Source organism: Triticum aestivum, chromosome 3B, assembly GCF_018294505.1.
Source record: "Triticum aestivum cultivar Chinese Spring chromosome 3B, IWGSC CS RefSeq v2.1, whole genome shotgun sequence".
Taxonomy (NCBI): domain Eukaryota; kingdom Viridiplantae; phylum Streptophyta; class Magnoliopsida; order Poales; family Poaceae; genus Triticum; species Triticum aestivum.
In genome coordinates this window covers 747,804,977-747,827,529 of record NC_057801.1, presented here as the reverse complement: position 1 = coordinate 747,827,529, position 22,553 = coordinate 747,804,977, and the positions used below count along the sequence as shown (strand labels likewise).

The 22,553-nt window shown below is 45.5% G+C and overlaps 1 pseudogene; it reads left to right on the top strand.

Annotated features, from left to right (window-relative positions):
• Positions 1 to 19,691: 19,691 nt before the first annotated feature.
• Positions 19,692 to 20,281, top strand: LOC123067811 (mavicyanin-like; annotated as a pseudogene).
• Positions 20,282 to 22,553: the final 2,272 nt, after the last annotated feature.

Sequence of the window (22,553 nt, the reverse complement as noted above, 5' to 3'; positions counted from 1 at the left end):
CAAGGAGGCGGAACCCGTAGGTGTTCATGATATCGCAGAAAAATTCAGAGAAAGGCGGGCAGAGCCCGCAGTAGAAGAACAGCGCGAAGAAAGGGTATCCATTCGGAGCCAGTTCCGAAGCGGCAGCTGGGAGTACCTTCGTACGCGGATGCGCTCGCGTGTCCGTCGACCAGAAGAGGTAGTAGTACTCCCTCAGCTCCTCGCGGTGAGCTGGGGGGGGGGGGAGATTGCCCGCTCCTTTCGCAGCGCCGCGAGCCGCTGCGCCTCGGCCGACTTCACGACCTTCCCCTTGTCGGCTTTCGGAGCCATGGCGGAGGTGGTGGGGGAGATCAACGGCGTTGGTGATGCTGGTGGCGATGAGGGGCGGAGCGCTGCTCTCTTTTAACTTTGGGAAAAAGGGGGGAGCGGCGGAGATTTCTGAGATTGGAGTAGCAACCGGCGAGATGGGCGAACTGCCCCTGTTTCCCCTGCTTATAAAGAGGGAGGGGGCGGGTGTTCCGTCTTTCCGAATAAAGAAACCACCCACGATCTCTCCCACGACGCCGTATTCGACGCGTGCCGTTCGGGGAGGGCGCGGTGGATACAGAGTAAGATACAGCGTAACCCATGCCGCTCGTGCCCGTGCCCTGTTTTGGGCCTAGCCCAACAGCGCTCGGCACCGTGTGTGGCCCAGGCCCGGGGGCTCCTGTCGGTGTACTAGAGTAGGGGTACCCTAGTATCCCGAACTTGTGCACGGGCAGTTGCAGCACCCCGCGGCAGGGCTTGCCGGGTGACCGCCAAGGTCCTCCGTGGTTCCTTTGGAGCCATTCAAGAACAAAGTATTCAAGCCAAGGAGACAAGGCCCCAGCAAGAGCTTGTCGGGAAGGCCAACCAAGGCACCTCAAGGAACTTGCCGCGACGCGCCACGCGTCCCGGCAAGGCCCGATGAGCGACAAGCTTCCGGACGCGACAAGACAACGACCGTGGCAAGGCGCTTGCCGCGACAGGCTACCACTCTGTACCCACGCTCCAGCACATCCACCAACGTGTCGCCCTGGGACCTTTCCAGGCGCGCGTGGCAAGAGGCTGTGCAGCCAGCGGTGCGCGGTGGCAAGCGACGCTGACAAGATTGCCATCGTGGCGAGCGGTGGCGTCCCTGGCGGTCCCTTTTTGCACTGTTTGGGCGACGTAGACGGGCATTTAATGCCTTTGTCCCCTGCCGTCAGGGTTAGGTATGAAACACTGTACAAGTAGTTGTACCAACCGCAATTCCTTTTCCATTTTTGCCTTTGTCTACGTTGCCACCTGTCGGAGACCCCTTTAGCATATAAAAGGAGGCCCATGCTCAACGTAAAGGGGGGTTCGAGAACAGAAAAACACTCACGCTCGGTCTCGTTAGCAGCTAGTGTGTACTGTAGCACTCAGCGTTCTCGAACAAGAACTCAATACACTCAGACATGCAGCAGTAGGAGTGTTATCTCTCCGGAGAGCTCTGAAGCTGGGTAAACTGTTCGTGTGCTTCACCTTGATCCACTCTTCATGCGATCTCCGCCCCCCGCCGAACCGAAAGGGGCTCGGTCCGCCGGTCCCATAGGTGTTCGTGGATCAGTTTCCCCGACACCTGTCTATTTAATTCCAGTGTTATATGCCTAAATCCCCAAGAAGTGCCAGTCGGAGACCAGAGACCGGAAACAGGACTGCATCACATCCGCAACAAGTCAGCGACACCCCCACAAAAAAATGTCTTGGTACCGAACAAATAAATCAAAGGTAATTAAGATACAAACACGCTTTATGTGTTCATGTTTCTACATAGGAAAAAAATCTTAATTTCTGATCAAATTTAATGTGCACAACATCCATAAACAAATATCTACTTTTTGAGCTGAGCACGAGGACAATGGGACATCCAAGAAGAGGCAACCAAGCAATTGCGTCCATCTACATAAACAAAATAATCTGCACGGCTATATGTATGGCAGAGTCCCAAATAAGGTTTTGATGAACGCCAAGCCTTCGGATTAAAGTGAAGCTGAACCAAAGACGAAAAGCTGATACAAAATAGTCCGGCTCACCCAACCTGAGTACGCTCCAGTTTAGAGCTGGATGTCTCAGAGACCAATCAATGTTAATGACACCAAGAAATTATCAAGCTCCTTCACCATTTATATTCTTTATTTAGTCGATAAATTATTTTCATTACTGACTTGGCAATCTCAGCATGGTGATTAATTACTTCTAACTTCAATTCATGCCACTACTCCCTTCGTTCCTAAATATTTGTCTTTCTAGAGATTTCAACAAATTACTACATACGGAGCAAAATGAGTGAATCTACACTCTAAAATATGTCCATATACATCCGTATGTGGTAACCATTTGAAATCTCTAAAAAGACAAATATTTAGGAATGGAGGGAGTAGAATGTTAATATTTTCCTTTTTCACGTCCGTTTTAACGAGAAAATCTTGATACATGATACAATCTGTTTTCAGCAAGTGAAAAATAACACAATATAATTAAAATTCATTTTAAATACAAATTTAGCGAATACATATCAGTTTTAGTATGAAAATCAAAATAAAAGTCAAAGATTATTTCTATACGTCATACAATGCCTATAAATAGCCACACATTAGGGAAGAATATGTATATGAAAATCTTCAGTCTAAATTATATAAGTATTTAATGTAAATCTTACAAGTAGAATGAAAATAAAATGACATGAATAATTTAGTTATTCTTCCATGAGATATCATAAAATTTATTGTGAACTATAGTATGCCAGTGTAGAATGACATAGAGTATGAGCATGCATGGAATTTTTTTTTGAACAGAAGGATTTCATTAGTATGGCGTTAAGCACACTTTACAAATAGCAGCTCGAGTGGCTGAGCACTCATTGTTGATAGCTCATTACAGGTAGGACATCCTTCCAAATTAGTATAAACCTTGATCTGAATGTAGGCAAGTGGAGCTAAAAGGTTTATCTTGCACTTTGACAGCAAGTCTAGCCTGATGGTGTGCCTTGAAATTTAGACTTCTGTGCACTTTGAGTATTCTATATGGATGAAATGAAGGCGTGGTCTGGATAGCAGCTAAGATTGGTCGGATAGCCCACGAACCTGCTTTAGTAATATCAGGTTGTACAACCGCTGAGGCAAGCACTTCAGAGTCTGTCAAAAACTTCGGATCCTGCACATGTAGTTGAGCTGCAATCTTCACCGCCAACAACAGTCCATAAGCTTCTGCCTGCAAAGCTGATGCTACTGGTGGCGACACAGCAGAGATGTATAGATGGTCGGTATGTTGCCCGTTAATTTGTAGAAAAACACCTATACCCGCCTTTGCTACAGCTTGTCCTGGCTCCAACGACCAAGCTGCATCTGAGTATATTTGTGTACCTGGAAAATCTATTGTAGACTGAGAAGTAAAAACAGTAGAAAGCTTTAGCTGTTCTGGCTGACCGTGATGTCCCTTCCAAGTTGAATCATGAACATGTAACTCCTTCATCAGTGAAGTGTCTGTGTCCTGCATAACAGCATTGTACACAACAAAAACTTGCTCTGGCTTAATGTTCTTGCGATTAAATAAATAGTCATTTCTCACTTTCCATAAACACCAGAGAAAAGTATAGAGATTAATAGTTGAAATGTGAGGGTGATTGGAAGAAAGCAAAAACTGTATCATATCGGGTATAGTTTGATGTGTGGCAGCTAACATTTCAGTTCTGATGTACCAAGGATGTGAAAACCAAGCCGCTTTGGAGAAGTGACATAAGAATAACATGTGCATTTCATCTTCTTCCATACCACACCTGGAGCACTCAGATTTTATATGTTTGGAAAACTTACCTGCTCTTTTCCCAGTAGCTAGGGCTCGCCGAAGTAGTCTCCAAGCAAAAGTTTGAACCCTGGGTAACATCATTTTTTCTGCCCAAACCTGATTGAGAAGAGAGATTACCTGTTGTGGCACTGGCTTAGGTCTCTGATTAATAGGGAGCTCAAGATTTTTGTAACAATGCTTGTAGGCACTTTTGGTTGAGAATTCACCTGCAGGGGTTAGCTTCCATACAAGCAAATCATGGCCTAGAGAATCAACTGTAGGGGTTTGCAAGATGACAGTCGCAGTTTCAGGGGTAAACAAGGTATTAACTAGTTGGGTGTTCTTGGACCACAGATCTTTTACCACAGCTGGATAGGAGTAAGGTGGTTGTTGAATATTCAAATTGTCATAAATATCTTGCCATTTAGAGAACCATGGAGAGCTCCAAATGGAGGAGCTTCCATCCACAAGTTGATAAAAAGATGCAGAGCTCAGTAGATGTCTTACCTTCAATATGGCTGTCCAGAAAGCTGACTTAGGCATATTGGCTTCTGCTCTCCAAAATGAGGTATTTTCATAGTACTTTGACTTGAGAATAAGAGCCAAATTACTGTTAGGCTCCTTAGCTATTCTCCAAGATGCAGAAAGAATTAAACTTTGGTTGATGGCTTGTAGATTCCTAATTCCTAGGCCTCCTATCTATGCATATGTCCGCCCAGGCTCTCAAACATAGAGCCCTTTTAGTAGAGTCATCCTTAATACCTGTCCACCAAAAATTCCTGATGATAGATGTGAGCCTAGCAAGAAATTTCTTAGAAAACAAAATGTTGGACATGTAGTAGACAGGAATTGAAGAGAACACAGATTTGATCAAGGTCAATCTAGCTGCATGTGAAAGCCTATTAGCTTTGTAAGTAGAGAGCTTCGACTTAAATTTATCGTACACAAAATTATAAGCTCTAGCTCTATCCTTAGCCGGAAGAATAAGAGGATGACCCAAATGGGTGAAGGAGTTATCCATATCTGGCACTGGAAATAAGTTCCTGATATCCTGTTTTTCCTGCAAAGAAATGTTTGTACTAAACATAATGGCTGACTTATTCCAGTTGGGAAGCTACCCCGAAAGGTGGCCAAATCGCTGTAAAATTTGGGAAATAGTCTGAACTTCCTGCATATTAGCTTTTCCACATATCAACAAGTCGTCAGCAAACATTAATGAGTGGATAGGAGGGCAATTTGGACCTAAGGATATACCTGAGAGCTGGTTGGCTTGTAGTGCATTCTGTAGGGCCATTGAGAGCTCATTAACAGCAAGGACAAAAAGATATGGAGACAAAGGACATCCTTGTCGTATACCCCTAGAACTTTTGAAACATCCAAAAGGGGAGCATGCATGGATTAGTTAGATGTATTAAAATGGATAGGTTTTACAAGATATACAAAATCAAGATCATTTACCGGAAAAATGAGTGGATGTATGCTTCAGTAACGCTTATGGTATTTGAAAACGAGAATAAAATGCTTTAACTGAAAGAATCTAAAAGCAAGCATATCTCCCACCAGGTCCAAGGTGTGCATGCCATTGATGCAATATGAATAGGTGGATTTATCAAATGTGCTAGGTGGGGAGGAGCGTATCAAATAAATGGGAGTTCAATAGTAAGGCCGAATGCAAAAAATCATGTCAATATTTGATGAGTCGTTTTCCAAAAAGCTGTAAAGTCGTGAAAAAACAAACAACATGAAACATCATCAAGAAATGTAAATGTCTACACCATGATTGAGTGGAAGGAAATATTGCAGAAAATTTTCAAATAAATATACAAGGGAAGTATTTTTGGTTTAAAGAAATCTGTAGAGAGATTAATGAATTATAAAACGTATGCAGCGCTAGTTGAGTCGACGGCCGAGGATTGTCGAGGATTTCCACCCAACCTAAGTAAGCATGTCAAATTCTTTATCGCTAATTTCATTCTCCTCGATGAGAAATAAAGTCAAGATTTGATCCGAGCATACAACAACAAAGATTGTTGTACCAGAAGTGTTGCGAATCATATCAGTTAATGAAAAAAATATATACACATGATCGTAAAGAAGAATCTACAATCTTTGATGATTGTGAGTGTGAAATAATGTCTTCACATTTTATGTAACAGAAACCAACAATTGCATTAGATTAGATCCATACTTTAAAGATATAGGCAACCACAGTAAGATGAATTGGCGTATAAGCATATGAAGACGGACATTTTCAGTAAAAACACTATGCAACTTGGTTTAGCAACGAGTTTACGTAATTATAAATAATCAATCCATGCTAATCAAGTTCTCATAAAATGATTGATTGGGGCATAAAAAATGATGGATGGCGACAAATCAAGGGTTTCCATATCAGGCCACGTACACCAATTCAGCTGGTCATTTGTTAATGTTCCCTATTTTACATTGAAAAGTATCATGACAACTAAGAAAATTTGAATAGAAAAAATTATGGGTGCTATTTGGAAATGAAGAATATCCACATTTGATGACATGAATCTTTTATGGAATGCAACGGTCATAGAGGCTTTGGAGGAAAAGAAGCATGATGTATAATCTCATGTGTTTCATCTGTTTGTGCTACTACATGAAATTTCAATTCGAGCAGTTTTCCTTTTCTGAAATCTTCTTCAGTTCCTAGGTAAACGACCTTAGTAAGTGTCACCATGTTTCCACTAAATGTAAATTTTGCTATATTTTGCAGACAATAAAAACCTTCCAGACTAAAGAATTGCAAGCACATGAGTTATATCTAGCCGCGCAAATGTGCGGGTCACCCTGCTAGTTACATATAGGATCATAAGCAAATTCAATAATATAGCTATTACAGAACATATTCTCAACACGATCCACATGCATGCAAAGTTGTCACTCTTCCGAGATAGTGGGATTAACATTAACTAAAGTCACGACCTCTTCAAATCCACTTTAATCAAAAATACCGTAAGATTGAACATACTCCAAATATGTGGGATCTAAAGTTGACACTCTTCCAAATCCACTTTCAATATTATTGCAAACACTATTATCAATCTCATATTCATCATGGGGCTTAAATAAATTTTCAAGATTATAAGAAGAATCACCCAATCATGATCACTGCAAAAGTAGTAGACATAGCAAAACTAGCATCCCCAAGCTTATGGTTTTGCATATTATTAGCACAATTGAAATTAAGAGAATTTGTAGTAACATCATTGCAATCATGCTTTTCATTGAAGGAACTACCAAGTATGGGTGCATTAGCAACGATCTCATGTTTAACATAAGGAACTATAGAAAATTCATCTTCACAAATATTGGCATCATGGCCACAAGACTAGCAACCATCATGTTAATCAAGGGATATTTCAATCAAATCATCGAAATCATTATCTATAGATTCATGCATATCATTATTTTCTTCCAAAGCAACAGTCATTCTCTGAATAAATTCTTTGACATAGACATTATGAGCATAGTTTTCATAGCAATATTTAAGTATGTCAAAATTTTCAGATTCGTAGAGAGTAATATCATACTTTTCAATCAAAGAAGCAACTTCATAAGCACCCTTAGAAGCAACAAATTCTTCAATTTGTTCGATATCATAGTAACTATAAAAACCCTTTGCATAAGAAAATAAGATTTCATTTTCATTAAACTCACATATGTAGGGAAGGTGTTTTTAGGGTTCTTAGAGCAACAAGTAAAATCACAAATTTCACAATGATTCCAAGCATAACACATCAATCTGTTTATTTGATCCCATAAGAGTCTCCCTTTTTCAGACAAACGGTGACGCACAAAATGAGCATGCTCATCTAAAGATTTCCCATCAACAAGGCTAGTTGGGGTTTCAGCACGAGCGCATAAGGATCGAAGATGATCCAAGTAGAACACCTTAAGTGGATCCATATCAATATATTTTTAGCAAGGAAAGATGCAAGCACATAGAAGGCACATGGAGACACAAGCAAACATAATATCGAATGAAAGAGAAAGGAGAACAGGAAAGAGAGGGCGAATAAAACGGCAAGGGTGAAGTGGGGGAGAGAAAACTGAGAGGCAAATGGCAAATAATGTAATGCGAGGGAGATGAGTTTGTGATGGGTACTTGGTATGTCTTGACTTGAGCGAAGACCTCCCCGGCAACGGCGCCAGAAATTCTTCTTGCTACCTCTTGAGCATGCGTTGGTTTTTCCCTTGAAGAGGAAAGGGTGATGCAACAAACTAGCGTAAGTATTTCCCTCAGTTTTGAGAACCAAGGTATCAATCCAGTAGGATGCTCCTCAAAAGTCCAACGCACCTACACAAACAAACAAGAACCTCGCAACCAATGCGATAAAGGGGTTGTCAATCCCTTCACGGTAACTTGCAAAAGTGAGATCTGATAGAGATAATGTGATAAGATAAATATTTTTGGTATTTTTATGATATAGATAGGAAAATAAAAGATGCAAATAGAAGAAGATGGAAAACTTTATATGATAAAAGATAGACCCAGGGGCCATAGGTTTCACTAGTGGCTTCTCTCGAGATAGCATAATTATTACGGTGGGTGAACAAATTACTGTTGAGCAATTGATAGAAAAGTGCATAGTTATAAGAATATCTAGGCATGATCATGTATATAGGCATCACGTCCGCAACAAGTAGATCGAAATGATTCTGCATGTACTACTATTACTCCACACATCCACCGACTCCTGCCTGTATCTAGAGTATTAAGTTCATAAGAACTGAGTAACACATTAAGCAAGATGATAGGATGTAGAGGGATAAACTCAAGCAATATGATATAGACCCCACCTTCTTATCCTCAATGGCAACAATAAATACGTGCCTTGCTGCCCCTGATGTCACTGGGAAAGGACACCGCAAGATTGAACCCAAAGCTAAGCACTTCTCCCTTTGCAAGAAAGATCAATCTAGTAGGCCAAACCAAACTGATAATTCGAAGAGGCTTGCAAAGATAACCAATCATAAATAAAAGAATTCAAAGGAGATTCAAATATTTCTCATAGATAAACTTGATCATAAACCCACAATTCATCGGATCTCGACAAATACACCGCAAAAAGAGTTACATCGAATAGATCTCCAAGAAGAGGAAGGAGAACTTTGTATTGAGAATCAAAGAGAGAGAAGAAGCCATCTAGCTAATAACTATGAAGCCGAACACTACTAGGAAAAATCCTAGTAGTAGCGCGGGTTAAAAGCTAGTAGTAGCGCGGGTGCCTGCGCTACTACTACGGCACTACAACTAACTAGTAGTAGTAGCGCGGTGCATCCCGCGCTACTAGTACGTGTGTTAGTAGTAGCGCGAGCTCGACACACGCTACTACTAACTATTTGTAGCGCGTGTCTGTGACCCGCGCTACTACTATTAATTTGAAAAACAAAAAAATCTCGACCCCATGACGCGCGCATGTTGGCCGGGAGTAGGGAGATCTCGGCCATGACGCGTGCCTCATGGAAGCTATCGAGGGCGGCCGTGGAGGCCAGCCCGGCATGGGCCGGGAGCTGGAGGACCTGGATCATGGCATAGTGCATGGGGAGCAGCACCTCGTGGCGGCCATCGCCGTTGAGGTTGGTGACGAGCGGCGGCGGGATGCGGTCCATGTCGTGCTTGATCGGGAACCCGTCGTCCGACAGGTGGTACCACGCCTCCCGGAACGAGAAGTCGCCCTCGTGCTGCCGGAGGAGGAGGGGGATGGGTCAGCTAGGGTTCCAGATTGAATCGGAGAGGGGGGAGGAGGAGGGCTGACCTAGAGCGAGAAGAAGACGGTGAAGGCAGCGAGGAGGAGGATGCCGAGGTCGCGCTTCCGCATCTTGGTGGCGGCGAGGAGCTCCGGAGACCGCCCACTGGAGGAATCTCGGAGAGGGAGGGGGAAGAAAGCAGAGTGTACCAGAGGCGGCCACCATTGGAGTATGAGGGAGAGACGAGGAAACTGAGAGAGGGGGAAAGTGAGGGAGAGAGGAGGGATTTGGCCGAGGATACGGGGACTTCACCTACCTCATACTTATTAGTAGCGAGTGGGTATAAAAACGCGCTACTACTATCAACTTAGTAGTAGCGCGGGTATGTACCCCTTGATACTACTATGGCATGTCAAGGGAGGGCACGGTAGAGACCGCTTAGTAGTAGCGCTGGTTAAAAACCCGCGCTACTAGTATCAACTTAGTAGTAGCGGGGGTAAAAACCCGTGCTACTAGTAAGTAGTAGTAGAGAGGGTTATAAACCCTCGCTACTAGTAAGCGTCTGCCTATAAGCTTTTCCCTAGTAGTGGAAGGTCTATGGTAAACTACTCACAACTCATTGGAGAGGCCTTGGTGATGATGGAAAGGCCCTCCATGGTCGATTCGCCATCCGACGGAGCACTGGCGAAGGCTCCAAGATGGGATCTCGCGGATACAGAAGGTTCCGGCAGTGGATTAGGTTTTCTTGGTGCTCCTAGATGGTTTAGGGGTACGTAGATATAAATAGGAGGAAGAAGGTGGTTGGTGGACGCTCGAGGGGCCCACGAGGGTGGGGGGCGTTGCCACCCCCTTAGGGTGCGCCGGGCACCCTCGTGGCCTCCTCGCTCGTTGCTTGATGTCCACTCCAAGTCTCCTGGTTTGCATTTGTTCCAAAAAGATCGCTCCTGAAGGTTTCATCCCGTTTGGACTCCGTTTGATATTTCTTTTCTTCGGGATACTGAAATAGGCAAAAAACAGCAATTCGGGCTGGGCCTCCGGTTAGTAGGTTAGTCGCAAAAATGATATAAAAGTGTAAAGTAAAGCCCATAAACATCCAAAACAGGTAATATAATAACATGGAACAATCAAAAATTATATATACGTTGGAGACGTATCACACATTCGACCAGTCAGACCACCCGCCGCGAGTAGCTACCCCTGGGCGGCAGTCGCTAGTGGTCGACCCAGTCGTCGGGGGCACTCGACTAACCAAAGTTCTGATGGATGGTGGTTGTGGCCTTAATATCCTATACGCGAAGCTCTTAAGGGAATGGGCATTCCGATGTCCAAACTCAACAAGAGCAACATGAGATTCCACGGAGTCATCCCAGGAAAGAAAGCTGATTCACTCGGCCAGATTGCTCTTGATGTGGTTTTCGGCGATGAGAAGAATTACCACAAAGAAAAGTTGACGTTTGAGGTTGTGGATTTCCATAGTGCTTATCATGCCATTCTGGGCAGACCTGCCTATGCTAGTTTCATGGCTCGACCATGTTATGTGTACCTCAAGATGAAGATGCCTGGCCCCAAAGGCGTGATAACAGTCCCCGCTAACCGAAAAAAGCAGAAGATTGTCTTAAGGACGGTGCAAGGATAGCAGATGAGCAGATGGCAGCTGTGGAATTCCAAGAGTATTAGAAGACACCAGATCCGAGTGATTTGCTGCATGCCAAGAGGCATGCCTTGGAGTCCGCATTCCAGCCAGCTGGGGAGAACAAGCCGGTTCACATCCACCCGACCGATCCCAATGCTGCTCCGACCCACATCTCAACGACACTCGACAACAAATAGGAAGACGTGCTCATCCAGTTCCTCTGTGAGAACCGGGACATCTTCGCATGGAAGCCATCTGACATGTCGGGTGTACCCAGAGAACTAGCTGAGCACCATTTGTGAGTCGACCCAAAAGCAAAACCTGTCAAAGAGCATCTTCGTTGGTCCGCCATAGAGAAGAGGAAGGCAATTGGCGAGGAGGTGGCTCGGCTTCTGGCGGTTGAGTTCATCCGGGAGATATACCACTCTGAGTGGCTCGCCAATGTCGTTACGGTTCCCAAGAAAGGAAAATCACTTCGAATGTGTATTGACTTCAAGCACATCAATCGGGCCTGCCCGAAAGATCATTTTTCCTCTTCCCCGCATCGACCAGATAGTCGACTCAACTGCGGGGTGTGAGGGATTGTCCTTCCTGGACGCTTATTCCGGGTACCATCAGATCCAACTGCTTGGACCCGAGGAGATCAAGACTGCTTTCATCACCCTGTTCGGGAGTTTTTGTTATGTTACCATGCCCTTCGGCCTCAAGAATTCTGGTGCCACATTCATGCGCATGATTCCGAAGTGCCTTCTCACTCAGATTAGTTGGAATGTGGAAGCATACATGGACAACATAGTGGTTAAGTCACGCAAAGGTTCCGACCTGCTGACTAACCTCGCTGAAACCTTTGCCAACCTAAGAAGGTATGATATCAAGCACAATTCATCAAAATGTACATTTAGATTCCCAGGTGGAAAATTACTCGGTTTTCTCATTTCCGAACGAGGAATCGACGCAAATCCAGAGAAGATTGGCACAATCCTCCGAATGAAGTGCCCAGTGTGAGTGCATGATGTTCAGAAGCTTACTAGTTGTTTGGTTGCATTGAGTTGATTCATCTCACGCCTCGGTGAAAAGGCATTGCCTCTTTACCGACTGATTAACAAGTCTGACAAGTTCGAGTGGAATGACGAAGCCGAAGCAACGTTTGAAGAGCTGAAAGCCCTACTTTCCACCCAGCCAGTGCTCGCTGCTCCAGTCAGTAAAGAGCCTCTTTTGCTTTACATCGCAGCCACGGGACAAGTTGTCAGCAGAGTGCTCACGGTCAAGCGGGAGGAAGAAGGCAAAACCTTCAAAGTTCAGCGCCAAGTATATTACATTTCAGAGGTCTTGACCCTGTCCAAGCAGAGATACCATCATTATCAGAAGCTTGTTTATGGGATCTACTTAACCATGAAGAAGGTTGCACATTATTTCTCTGATCATTCAGTTTCAGTCGTCAGCGACGCTCCATTATCAAAGGTTTTGAACAACAGAGATGCAACTGGTCGAGTGGCAAAGTGGGCGATTGAACTTCTTCCATTGGATATCAAGTTTGAAGCAAAGAAGGCCATCAAGTCTCAAGCAATTGCAGATTTCCTCGTAGAGTGGACAGAACAACAACAACCGACTCAAATCCAGTCGGAACATTGGACCATGTTCTTTGATGGGTCCAAGATGTTAAATGGCTCTGGTGCAGGAGTGGTCTTAGGGTCCCCACGAGGAGACAAGCTCAATTATGTCCTCCAGATTCACTTTAATTCTTCTAACAATGAAGCTGAATATGAGGCACTATTGTATGGGTTGCGTATGGCCATCTCACTCGGCGTCCGGCGCTTCATGGTCTACGGCGACTCAGATTTAGTGGTCAATCAGGTAATGAAGGAATGGGATGTCAGGAATCCCACAATGACTAGTTATTGCAACGCAGTGAGAAAGCTAGAGAAGAAGTTTGAGGGGTTAGAGCTCCACCACATACCTCGACTCAAGAATCAAGCGGCTGATGATCTGGCGAAGATAGGTTCCACTCGGAAGCCTTTTCCCAGTAATATGTTCTTGGAGAATCTCCATACCCCATCAGTACAAGAGGATCCCTTCAAGGAAGAGGCCCCGCAACCGGTAAGTTCAACCAACCCAACTGAGATTGAGATTCTAGCTGTGGTCGACTTGATCATGGAAGTCCTGGTGATAACACCCGACTAGACAGTACCAGACATTGCATACATTCTCAGGAAGGAGCTCCCGGAAGATGAAGATGAAGCCCGCCAGATAGTTCGTCGATCCAAAGCCTTCACAGTAATGAAAGGATAGCTTTAAAGAGAAAGTGTCAAAGGAGTGGCTCAGCGCTGCACCACCCCAAAAGAAGGTGGAATGATCTTAAATGATATCCACTCGGGGACCTGTGGTCACCATGCGTCTCTCGGACCATCGTGACCAAAGCATACCGAGAAGGATTCTATTGGCCTCGAGCAAACGAAATGGCAAAGGATATAGTCGACAAGTGTGCAGGCTGCCAATTCAACTCCAACATGTCCCACAAACCTGCGTCTGCCTTCAAGACTATTCCACTCGTCTGGTCGTTTGCAGTCTGGGGGTTGGACATGGTCGGCCCCTTCAAAACCGGTGCAAGTGGTTTCGCACATTTGCTTGTAGTAGTCGACAAGTTTACTAAATGGATCAAAGCTAGACCCGTCAAGAACCTTGGTGCAAGCACCGCTGTCATTTTCATCAAGGAGTTGATATTCAGATATGGAGTTCCTCACAGCATTATCACAGATAATGGCTCCAACTTTGATTCTGACGACTTTAAGGCGTTCTGTGCGACCCAAGGCACTCGGGTCAACTACGCATCAGTTGCACACCCACAGTCGAATGGACAAGCAAAAAGGGCAAATGGTTTGATCCTCCAAGGATTAAAGCCCCGCCTAATGCGTGACCTCAAGCATGCTGCTGGAGCCTGGGTAACAGAGTTGACGTCCGTCTTGTGGGGGGCTGAGAACAACACCGAATCGGTCGACTGGCCGGACTCCTTTCTTCTTGGTGTACGGTGCCGAGGCTGTACTTCCGAGTGATTTGCTGCACAATGCCCCCTGAGTGGAACTATTCACAGAAGCTGAAGTAGAGCAAGCACGAGAAGAAGCTGTTGATCTCCTAGAAGAAGAGCACAAGATGGCTTCGATTCAGTCGACCATCTACCAGCAAGACTGCATCGATTCCATGCCCGAAATGTTAGAGGATGAGCGTTCCAAGAAGGAAACCTGGTACTCCGAGTGGATCAGAAACGGCCTCACAAGCTTGCTCCGGCCTGGGAAGGCCCCTTCATCATCACCAAGGTGATTCACAATGGAGCTTACCACATCTACAACATAGCCAAGAAGATGGACGAACCACGTGCGTGGAATGCAGAGCTGCTTCGCCACTTCTACACATAGATCACTCGTCCTAACGAGTTGTAATAAAAGTATTTCAATTTGCTTTCCAAAGACAAGATTTTTTCAGCATCATAATGATCGGTTTCCCATAATCATCTGTGTCCAAATTCCACAGTGGGTAGCTTAGCTGCGAATCCGATTCACCTAAGTTAAAAACACTCCGAGTGGAGAGCAATCCTCCCACTCGAGGGCTTAGCTGTGACCCCGTAATCGCCTAAGTTCAAAACATTTCCGAGTGGAGAGCAATCCTCCCACTCGGGGGCTTAGCTGCGACCCCATAATCGCCTAAGTTAAAAACACTCCGAGTGGAGAGCAATCCTCCCACTCGGGGTCTTAGCTGCGACCCCGTAATCGCCTAAGTTAAAAACATTTCTGAGTGGAGAGCAATCCTCCCACTTAGGGGCTTAGCTGCGACCCCGTAATTGCCTAAGTTAAAAACATTTCCGAGTGGAGAGCAATCCTCCAACTCGGGGGCTTAGCTGCGACCCCGTAATCGCCTAAGTTAAAAATATTTCCGAGTGGAGAGCAATCCTCCCACTCAGGGGCTTAGCTGCGACCCCGTAATCGCCTAAGTTAAAAACATTTCGGAGTGGAGAGCAATCCTCCCACTCGGGGGCTTAGCTGCGACCCTGTAATCGCCTAAGTTAAAAACATTTCCGAGTGGAGAGCAATACTCCCACTCGGGGGCTTAGCTGCGACCCCGTAATCGCCTAAGTTAATAACATTTCTAAGTGGAGAGCAATCCTCCCACTTGGGGGCTTAGCTGCGACCCCGTAATCGCCTAAGTTGAAAACATTTCCAAGTGGAGAGCAATCATCCCCCTCGGGGGCTTAGCTGTGACCCCGTAATCACCTAAGTTAATAACATTTCCGAGTGGAGACAATCCTCCCACTCGGGGGATTAGCCGCGACCCCGTAATCTCCTAAGTTAAGAAACATTCCGAGTGGAGAGGAATCCCCCCACTCGGAAGCTTAGCTGTGACCCCGTAATCTCTTAAGTTAAAAACATTCCGAGTGGAGAGCAACCCTCCCACTCGAGGACTTAGTCGCGACCCCGAACTCGCCTAAGTCGCAAGAGATCCGTCGAGCTACGCCACAGATACAACGTACGCTCCATTCCGACCCGCAAGGACGATGAGGTGTCGATTGAACACCACGTCTGGGCTGCGTCGCGAGTACAACATGCACTCCATCTCGACGCGCAAGGACGATGAGGTGTCGACTAAGCACGCCGTAAAGGACAAATCCGTTCAGAATCGAAAAACACTCAGCAGAAAGGGAGAGCAAGAGCCAAAATATTCAAAAAAAACAAAGTTCAGATAAATCCCTCAAAAGTTCGGAACCACAACGGGCAGAAGTGCACGTGCATCAAGCCCGAAAGAGTTTAATGATTACATAACCATTCGGCATCCCGAGGCAAATAAAGGGTAGGGCATAATGTTTGTTTACTCGGCAGGAGGAGGACTTGCTGGCTCGATGAAGCTGTCGAGGTCGATGCTGTCTGCGATGCGAGTGGCAACATCAAGGAAGGTGTCCATGAAAGACTAGAAATAGAGCTTCTTTGTGTTGGCAACCTTGAGGGCCACCAGCTTGTCTTCTTTGACGTCCTTGCAATGCACTCGGACCAGTGACAGAGCAACATCAGCACCACATCGAGCAGATGACTTCTTCCATTCCTGCACTCGACCGGGGATTTGATTCAGTCGAGTCATCAGAGACTCGAGATCCTGCAAGAGTTCCTCCTGAGGCCAGAGTTCAACATCAACCCGCGTCATCGTGGCCTTTAGTCAAGCAAGGTAGTCCACGACGCTGTCCAAACGAGACTCGAGCCGCAACACATTCATCGCGACATCGTCTTTGACGGGGCAGTTTATGGGATCAAGACCTATCTCGACCCATCCAGTTTCTACTTCAAAGTCCTGGCAAAGCGCTGCGCAGTCGGAAGAATAGTCACTACAAAAAAAATACACTTCCGTGATGATAGGTGTTTGTCACAGTAGGTCGCGTTTTTTGTCATGCATGTACATCCATGACAAATTTATGACAGAATCAAGATAGTCATACCTGTGTTGTCGTAGAAGTGTTCCATGACATTACCAAAATTATCATCACGGAAGTGTCCACTTCCATGACGATAAATCGCGCGCCACAGAAGTGCTTTCGTCGAGGGTGACCGACATGTGGCATCCACCGTAACGGAACGCCGTTAAGCTATCGGGTCGGGTTTTGGATCCGATAACCCGTTAACAGCCCCGACCAATGGGGATTTTCCACGTGTAAAATCATCATTGGCTGAAGGAAACACGTGTCGGCTCACCGTTGGGACAGATGTCATCCGCTCATTGGACCGAAGGCGCCTATGATACGGCGACACGTGGCACGGCCCAACGGAGGCCCATTCCTTTGAAAAGGCCGGCCCGTTTGACTTGGTCAAAAGGTGGCGGGCCGGCCCACGGAAAGCCTGTTAACGGCTTGTTCGCATATAGCCCATTTACAGCCTGCTAACCCAGGGCCCGTTACGCCTATCCGAATTAGGCCCAATAGCGTCATCTGGGCCGTCCAATATGATTCAACCCATTTTAACTTCCGGCCCATGTGTGGCCCATGACTTCTTTCGGCCCATATGAGGACCTTTGTAACACTACTAGGAAAAGGCTAATTAGTGGCGCACCTATTTTTGCCATTAATGGTGCACTATAGGTGCGCCACTATTAACACGCCACTAGTAATTGTTAGTAATGGCGCACCTTTGATGCACCATTGGTAATCCAAATACTAGTGGCGCACCACATGGTGCGCCACTACTAACCCTTAGGTGCTCCACTGGTATTCCCTCCAGGTGCCCCACTAATAGCCTTATAGGTGCGCCACTAGTAATAAAGGAAGGTGCGCCACTAATAAGGGCTTAAATGCGCCACTAGTAATGTATTTGGAAAACAAAAAAATCCAAATTTACAGAAAACAACCTATAAGGAAAAATAATTTAAAAACAAAAAATGAAATAGAATCATAATTTTTAGAATATTACAATGTCTTTACAAGTATCCAATAAAAGGAAAATTGCAAGGAAATAAAAGAAAATCCTAAAACTAATCTTCTAGTAATCTTTTCTTCTTTTTCTTCACTTTATCCCTGCAAAATGTAACAAAATAAATAGAAAGACAAACAAACTATTTATAACATGTCAATATTGTCATTTTTTATGCAGAACTAGATATGAGCATATATTTCCAGAATTACATGGTGTGAATATTGTATGAGTAAGATTATAATGGAAATGAATTTTGATAGGAGGCAACTTTCGACGAGTATTTATCTGACAAAGCTAAATAATCAGGGCATTTACCTTTTGATAATATTATTATACTATACTACCAGTATACTACTCCACTTGGATTTTTTAGATGAGCAGATCTGAGATAGACATCTGTTCAAGTGGCTATAGGTAGGCTTGAAGAATTATCATCGGTTCAAGTGGCTACAGGTAGTCGCACAGCTGGAACATAGACTACTAGTACTATTTGAAAGAAAACAAGAGCAAATCTGAACTTACTAGTCAGATCCGATCACATTGAGCTAGAAAGAAAATTCATCAAGAAACAGATGGCCGGCGACTTACTTCCAGACGTTGAGGATCTTGTTGTGCCCGGCGAAGACGCTGTGGAGCGCGTCACGGACGGACTGCTCATAGCGATAACGGCCGTAGATGAACTCGTTGTCCTGCAGGTAGTCCAGCAGCCAGGAATTAAAGATAGTAGGGCAAACATAAACATGCTCAAGTATAAGAAAAAGGAGAACACCCAATTCTATGCCATAACATAGAAAAAAAGGAATAATTTAGCTGATGCATTTGAGCTCATATGCTTTAGAAGTGGTCATACGATGTGTTTAGCATTCCCATACCATGGTGTCCTTTTTTCTTCTTCTAAGGAGCACATACTCTTTGTGGTACTGTGGTTATACTAAGTTACTAACTCACTAGCAAGCAATCTCAAACAAGTATCAGCAAAACAAAAGGGTTACCTACTAAGTCGAAGCCTCTTCTTTAATGCAGCTAAACAAACATATGTTGTGATAGGTAAAATACCCTTCAAAGAAGGACTGATTCCAGAGTCTATGTTGTTCACCAATCATCGCGGTGCTCTATATCTATGACTGCGAGAACTGAAAACAGAGTATCCAAAAAAAGTACTAGAACACAAGCAGCGACCTAGACGGCAAACAAGAATAGTTCAGCTAGATGCAGTTGAGCCAGTTGGCATACAGTTCAACAGTTGTTAAGAATCAAATTAAGGGTGTGTGGCATTTCCATATCCTGGTGTCTTTATCTCTAAAGAACACTAATAGTCTGTTTGGTAATATTAAGTTACTAACTGGAAGCCTCCTTTAGTGCAGCTAAACAAATACATGCTCAAATATGTTACCTATTCTCTAGAACAGCGCTGATTCAAAAATAAGCAACGCAAAGCATGTACATTACCCCTAGATGGTATGACCCGAAGGTGAAAAGCACGGTATTTGCATTGACTTGGCCTCTCTGAATAGCCAACTCCTTGACCCACTCTTTCACAATCTGCATTTCAAACATGCATATTGTTCACCAGACGATAAATTACCAAAAGGTAACGCCAACTCGCATATGGCAGGAGGAAACAGCCACCTTGTCAAGCTTCCCCAGCACCTCTTCTTGCCTGGTGGCCTCCTCCTTGCTCTTGTACAGACCCAGCTGGGCCAAAAGCTGCGATTTTGATCAACGAGCAAGGCTTCAATCGGTTCATATAGTACTTGGTTGAAATAGGAAGGTAAAGAAGACCAGAATATACGAGTTCTGTGGAGTGTTTTTTTAGCTCACCATAGAGAATTGGTAGCTGGTAAACTTGGTTGGTGACACATATGATTGTGAAGTTGTTGGTATTTCACCAAGTTTCAGGCTAAAGCTAGACCCAGGTTCTGTCTGAAGTCTGAACTGACAAGTTATAATAAGCTCAAGACTGTAGTGACTTTATTCATCCCTATACAGTATACTCTACTAGTGTAGAAGTGAATTTGTTGTCAAAATTTACTTGGTTGTAAGCGGGAGGTGAAGAACGCCAGAATTATACAACCTGACAGCCCAAGATTCAGATGTTATATGCCGTTCATGTTGCTCAGGGGAACTTGGATCAGAAGTTCAGAACCCAAGATTCAGATGGCATGATGTAGGTGACTCCTAGCGAAATGAGAGAGCGCGAGAAACGGCAGGGAGGGAGCGGGTGTTACTTAGCTCACCTGGGAAATGAAGAAGTGGCCGGATGCGTGCAGGAGATGACGATACGAAGCGCTCAACTTGGCGGCGCCGGTGGGAATTGCGACTCTAGCGGTTCTGGCGCTGCTGCTGTGCATCTCCATGACCTCCATGGACAGGTGCGCCGCCGCTCAGTACAAGGTGGGCGGGCTGGACGCGTGGGGGGTGCCGCCGTCCAGCAAGCCGTACGTGTATGTGCGGTGGGCCAAGTCCGTCCCCGTCAAGCTTGGGGACGCCCTCTTCTTCCTCTACCCGCCTAGCCCGGACAGCACCGTGCAGCTCACCACCAAGGACTTTACCGCCTGCGACCCGCTGCTCAAGATGGAGGACGGCAACTCCAGTATTCAACCTCACCAAGCCCGGACGGGCCTACTTAAGCAGCGCCGCCCCGGGGCGCTGCCACAAGGGCCAGAAGTTCAAGCTGCGATGATACTTGTAAGAAACAAAATCATAGCCTCGGAGAGGCCAACCTGTGGCAATAATCGAATCAGAGCGACAGATCGGTTTGAACCTGCTCCTTAGAAGAACCGCAGAATCTGGAAGCTAGACGAGGATCTGGAAGCCCGGCTATGGCCGTGGCGGCTGGATCTGGGGCCTTGGGGTGGCGGGGAGCTCCTCCTCCTACAGCTCGACGGCCTCCACACCCCGGAGCAATGCCCTCGCCGGAGGACGTGGTCACCAGCTCTCCTCTGGATCCGGTGAGGAGAGTTGGGGAAGGAGCTCACCACGGCTCCATGCCCTGGATCTGGTGTGAGGGAGGGGGAAGGGGGCTCGCCATGGTCGGGGGGGGGAGAGGAAGAGGCGGACGGCCGGGGCTTCCCGATCTAGATCGAAGTCAAGGGAGGTGGGTGGGTGTGTCAAGAGGAAGGGGAGGGGAGAGAACATGGCTAGAGGGAGGGGATAAGGGGTGATAGCAATGGCGCATTGGTAGGGGTGCGCCATACGTATAGATAGCAATGGCGCATCTCTTACTAGTGTGCCATTACTAGTTAAAACTAGTAATGGCGCACTTTCTCCTGGTGCGCCACTGCTAAGCCTGGGGAGGGGTGTGGGGCTAGGATAAAACTAGTAATGGCGCATCACACATTAGGTGCGCCATTACTAATATGGCCACTAATGGCGCACACATATCTGGTGCGTCACTGCTATATAGCAGTGGCGCACCACATACTTGGTCCGTCATTAATGTCCTTATTAGCTATAGCTTTTTTTGTAGTAGTGTAACTCTTGGCCCATTAATGGCCCATGGTGAAACTGGCCCGTAATGAACAGTGTATCACTTTATACCCATTAACGGCCCGTTATTCCATTGGGCCGTTTCCAGCCCAAGTTATCTTTCGGCCTTCTCAGGGCCCATTGATTCTTGGGCTCACTTGCAGCATTCGGTTACATACGGTCCGTTACTGTTATTTTCTGCTTGTGGGCCAAATTCAGCCCGTCGTTACAGTTGGCCCGTTTGCGGACCGTTAATATGTTGGGCCGTTTTCATGTCAAAAAAACCCGTTGGGCTGTTTTCATAGAGTTATCAAATACGGCCTATTAACAGCCCGTTATGGTCCACGAATAGTACGGCCTATGATTGGCGACATGATGATACGCCCCGTAGAAGGCCCATGGATCCTATGGCCCATATGAGGCCCATGGATAGTACGGCCCATAGAAGGCCCATGGATCGTACATTCCGTAGAAGGCCCATGGACCCTACGGCCCGTAGAAGGCCCATTGATCCCTAAGGCCCGTATAGAAGGCCGATGGATCCTACGGCCCATATAGAAGGCCAATGGTCCTACAGCCGAACGAAGGCCCATGGATCATACGGCCTGCAGGAGGCCCATGGTTACAACAGTCCGTGTGTTGCCATGATTATTTTGGCCTAGTTACCAAAAATAGGCTATTGTGGCCACTAGAAAAACACAAAAAAAGAACTGCAGTGACTACAAGCAAACAACTAAACAAGACAATAAGGAAATAAATAAGTTACCGCTATTACACATATTACATCCACTGGGCATCAAAGTTCGCCACCAGTGTAAATATATGGAACAAAGCAAGAGCATAACTGAAACAACTTCAGAAGAGCTCAAGAAACGTTATCCTGGGTATCCACCATGCTGGCAATAAGCTTAGCAAGCTGATTAGCTTTGTCCTGTTTGGCGCTAAAATCCTCCAACGCTTGTTGTTGCACCAGAAAGTATGCATCTGAATGCTCCAGGGACTTCCGCAGTCCTTCCGCTTCTTGTCACAACACAACTGATCGATGTCTTTCAGCTTGTAGTTGAGACTCAAGAAACCGAACTAATTCAGATAGTGAGTTTGAATAGCTTGTGCAAGCGGTAGTGGCTAGTAACTCGAACACTAAACCAAGACAGGACTTTGGGGTTGTCTCGCTATCTTCAAGATAGTCTTCCTTAGTTGTTTTATCAGCTTTGTTGGAGACCAACAAGGATGTGTCACTATCCTGAACGTTATCTTCATTACTTCCTTTACCATGGCTTAATAAGGCACTCTTCCCCAATATTTTGTTAGCATTCTAAAAGAAGAAACAAGCAGACACATAGCATGTACTAGTATATGAAACTCATTTCGGTGAACCAGTTCATTAGTAAGGTGGACAGGATTAAACTACCAAGTCTTCTATTGCCAAGTACTAGTACATAATAAAAGCATCAAACAAACATATATCTATGTCCTATGGTCACTGC